The sequence below is a fragment of the Notamacropus eugenii genome, chromosome 1 (assembly GCF_028372415.1).
Source record: "Notamacropus eugenii isolate mMacEug1 chromosome 1, mMacEug1.pri_v2, whole genome shotgun sequence".
Lineage (NCBI taxonomy): Eukaryota > Metazoa > Chordata > Mammalia > Diprotodontia > Macropodidae > Notamacropus > Notamacropus eugenii.
In genome coordinates, this window is record NC_092872.1 from 735,749,412 (window position 1) to 735,754,475 (window position 5,064).

A 5,064-nucleotide genomic window follows, 5' to 3' on the forward strand; every position below is an offset into this window, starting at 1 on the left:
TGCCCCGCCCCCTTCCCGCCAGGCGCCCCTCCCCCAAGCTCCTGCCCCCAAATCATGTCACTGCCAAAAATAGCCTCAACCGCCCCCTGAAATAACGTCACCCTAGAACTTCTAAAGCCCCAGGACACCCGCCAAAAATAGCCTCCCCAACTCCACCCCCCGCAGCTCCCCGACTAGCCTTCCAAACCGGGCTCCTTTAGGTTACAGACACCCCCCAGCCCCGGGTCCCCCCAAACTACCAGAACCCGTCCAGAAGCTTCCACAAGGCCCCCAGACTGTGGCCAAACGCTACCCCTTTCCTAAGACAGCCTCACCCCAAAACGGCGTCTTCCTACAGCCCTGCAGCCCCCCCAAATGACCTTCTAAACGCCTGCCCTTTTGTGAGATAACCCACCCCAAAAGAGTACCTTCTGGGGGGGAGCCTTGGGCCTCCGGATGACAGGATTCCCCCATGCTCCCCATGACATAGCCAGCCCCCCAAAACCTTTACAATACCAGCCTGCCATAACCCCAGCTCCCCAAGACATTGCCCCCCAAAATTAACTTCCACAGCCCAGCCTTTTATAAACTTCTCTATTCCCTAAAAGAACCTTCTAAAACCTCAGCTTTCTGTAATATAACCACTCCCAGAAAACTTCTAAAACCCAGGCCCTCCCTCCAATCAACTAACCTTCCAGACCTGGGTGAATACCCAAACAGAAATACCCAAAGCCAGAGTGGGGAGCTTGCCCTGTAGTCTTCCCAACCACTGGCACAGCTCACAATTCATTGCATTTCTCAGCACACCCTCATGCCAGTCACTTCCCAAGAGCCTGATCACCTTCCCTTCACAAAGTAACATGCGAGGCCCCTGAGGGCAGGGGACTGTTCGGCGTTTACTTTGGAGGCCCTGTATGGAACACAGGACCTGGTATGGAGGGTCCCATTTTAATAAGTTTTATCTAATTGAATTTATAGGAATTTTCTTCTCTGCCCTCCTCCACACATCATGGCCTCCAGTCCAGCCTTGGAGTACTGTCCTGCCTTTCCTACCACAAGGAAGAATCCCTGCTTCTTCCCTCAGCCTGTTCTTCTCCAGAGAAGAATCTAGGTTGCACAGTGGATAGAGCCATGGAGCTAGAGGCAGGAAGATCTGAGTTCAAATCCAGCCTCAGACTCTTCCTAGCTGTGTCATTCTGGGCAAGTCACTTCACCTCTGCCTCAATTTCCACAACTCTAAAGTGGGGCTACTAATAGCACCCCTTAGGGTTGGTGAGAGGATTAAATGAGATAGTATTTGTAAAGTGCTTAGCCTAGTGCCTGGTATACAGTAGGTGCTTAACAAATGCTTCTTTTCTTCCAGAGGAAGGTGGGGGCTGTTATATAAACAAGGAGACATCTGGGATGAAGCCTTCTTCAAAGGGCCTGACCAGTAGACTCCCATCCCTTTAGGTTCCACTTTTGTGTTGTCAACTATTTTCCTCACTGATTTCCATTTCATCAGAAGATCCACCTCCCAAGGGCTAATCCCAAGGACCCCTAGCTAGAATGCCTCCAACCAGCTCGGTGGCAAACTGCCCAACCATAGGCAATCAGTTGTGATGTTGGGTCTTAAGGGGCTTTGAAGTGGCTGGTGGCTGTAGACACACCTCAGAGGGGCCCTCTTCCTATAGTTTGTTTTCTATCCTTTCTGCGTCAGTGAAATGTGCTTGACACTGGGAGAGAAGAAAAGGACTTAACTTAGTCTCTATGGTAACCACCAGGAAAGAGGGGGTTAGAAATCCTCTAGCCTCCTGGGGGAGGAAAAGTACCATCCTAGTTTTGGGGAGTTGGATGGAAGGAGAAAGTCAAAGTTTCTTTGCCTAAAAGAAGCCTGAGGATCTCCCTTCCCCAGCAATAGACACCATCTCTCCATCCACAGGAAACATGAAGACAATGAGTTGGGCCATAGCTGAACAAATGGCGGTACATGAATGGAATGGAATACTGACTACTGGGCCATGACAAAAGATGGGTATGAGGGGCGGCGCCAAGATGGCAGAGTAGAAAGATGCACATACACAAGCTCTTCCCCCACAGCCCATAAAATACCTGTAAAAAATGACTCAACAAATTCTAGAGCAGGAGAAGCCACAGAACAAGAGAGTGAAAGAGATCTCCAGATAAAGGTAACTTGAAAGGTCTATCCCACAGGACACTGAACAGAGCAGAGCCCAGCCCTGGCCACTGGTCACCTGGACGAACAGGACAGGAACAGGCCTCTAGGGCAGAATCCCCAGCAGGGAGGGTTTCAGATCCCTCAACCCACAAGCACCAAAGAAAGCTTCAAAGGTCAGTGAGAGGGCTTTCCCAGATGGGCAGAGGGGAGCAGGTTCCCTTCCCCCCCCCCCCCCCCCCCCCCCCCGGCAGCTGTGGTGGCAGCGGCAACAGCAGGGCAGCAGCACTTCCTGACAGTGGCCAAGTGGGGCAGCAGCTTCCATTGTGGGAGTGGCTCAGCTTAAAGCCCCTGGAGGAATTGAGCTGCTGATCTGAATCTCAGCCCTGAGCACCGTCCTGGGGTGAGGAGGAGCTCTAGGACCCTCCTCTTGACAAAGGACTCAGAAGTCAAGTAACTGGCTGGGAAAATGCCCAAAAAAGGGGAAAAAAAATAAGACCATAGAAGGTTGCTTTCTTGGTGAACAGGTATTTCTTTCCATCCTTTCAGGTGAGGAAGAACAATGCATATTGTCAGAGGAAGTCAAGGCTTCTGTATCCACTACCTCCAAAATGAAAATGGGCTCAGGCCGTGGAAGAGCTTGAAAAGCAAGTCAACAGCTTGCTAAAGGAGGCCCAAAAAAATACTGAAGAAAATAACACCTTGAAAAATAGGCTAACTCTATTGGAAAAAGAGGTCCAAAAAGTCAATGAGGAGAAGAATGCTTTCAAAAGCAGAATCAACCAAATGAAAAAAGAGGTTCGAAAGCTCACTGAAGAAAATAGTTCTTTGAAAATGATCCCCAATTGATAAATGGTCAAAGGATATGAACAGGTAGTTTTCAGAGGCAGAAATTAAAAATATCTATAGTCATATGAAAAAATGTTTTTCATCACTATTGATTAGAGAGATGCAAATCAAAACAACTCTGAGGTACCACATCACACCTATCAGATTGGCAAACATTACAGAACAGGCAGATGGTAAATGTTGGAGAGGATGTGGGAGAGTTGGAACACTAATTCATTGTTGGTGGATCTGCGAGCTGATCCACCCATTCTGGAGAGCAATTTGGAACTCTACCCAAAGGATTGCAAAAATATGCATACCCTTTGACCCAGCAATAGCTCTTCTAGGACTGTATTCCCAAGAGATCATAAAAATGGGAAAGGGTCCCACAAGTACAAAAATTTTTATAGCATCACTTTGTGGTGGTTAAAAACCGGAAATCAAGGGGATGCCCATCAATTGGGGAGTGGCTAAATATATCATGGTATAAGAATGTAATGGAATACTATTGTATTATAAGAAATGATGAATAGGAAGACTTCAGAGAGGCCTGGAAAGACTTATATGATTTGATGCTGAGCAAAAGGAGCAGAACCAGGAGAACTTTGTGCACAGCCATGACCACAGTATGTGAGAGCTTTTTCTGGTAGACTTGGAGCTTCATTGAAAAATTGCAAAAATTCCCAATGGTTTTTTAAGGCAAAATACCCTCCACATCCAGAGAAAGAACTATGGAATTCAGTCACAGAAAGCAGATCATTTTGCATGTGTGTGTGTGTATTATGTTTTGGTTTGTTACATGATTTCTCCCATTCATTTTAATTCTTCTATGCAGCATGATTATAGTGAAAATGTATTTAATAGGAATGTATGTGTAGAACCTATACAAAATTGTATGCCATCTCAGGGAGAAAGAGGGGAGGGAGGGGAAAAAAAATCTAAGTTATATGGTAGTGATTGTAGAACACTGAAAATAAATAAAATTAATTTTAAAAAATGAGAATGGAGCTGAGGGAAGCTAATGATTATATGATAAACCAAGAAATTACAAAACAAAACCAAAAGAATGAAAAAATGGAAGATAATGTGAAATATCTCATTGGAAAAACAACTGACCTGGAAAATAGATCCAGGAGAGACAATTTTTAAATTATGGGACTACCTGAAGCCATGATCAAAAAAAGAGCCTAAACATCATCTTTCATGAAATTGTCAAGGAAAACTGCCCTGACATTCTAGAACCAGAGGGCAAAATAAATATTGAAGCAATCCACTGATCACCTCCTATGGCCAAATCTCAGAGTTCCCAGGTCTAGGAGAAAATACTGTAAGCAGCTAAAAAGAAACAATTCAAGTATTGTGGAAATGCAATCAGGATAACACAGAATCTGGCAGCTTCTATATTAAGGGATCAAAGGGCTTGGAACAGGATATTCCAGAAGTCAAAGGAACTGGGATTAAAACAAAGAATCACCTATCCAGCAAAACTGAGTATAATACTACAAGGGAAAAAATGGTCATTCAATGGTATAGAGGACTTTCAAGCATTCTTGATGAAAAGACCAGAACTGAAGAGAAAATTTGACTTTCAAACACAAGAATCAAGAGAAGCATGAAAAGGTAAACAGGAAAGAGAAATCATAAAGGACTTTCTAAAGCTGAACTGTTTGCATTCCTACATGGAAAGATAATATTTGTAACTCTTGAGACTTTTCTCAGTATTTGGGTAGTTGGAGGGATTATACACACACACACACACACACACACACACACAGCACAGGTTGAGTTGAATCAGAAGGGATGATATCTATAAAAAAATAAAATTAAGGGGTCAGAGAGGAACATATTGGGAGGAGAAAGGGAGAAATGGAATGGAGCAAATTATCTCTCATAAAAGAGATAAGAAAAATCTTCAATGGAGGAGAAAAGGGAGGAGGTGAAGGGGAAGAATAAAGCTTACTCTCCACATATGGCTTAAGGAGAGAATAACATGCTCACTAAATTTGGTATGAAAATCAATCTTACTCTACAGAAAAGTAGGGGAAAACAGGACAAGTGGGATGAGGGGGATGATAGAAGGGAGGGCAAATGGGGGAAGGGAG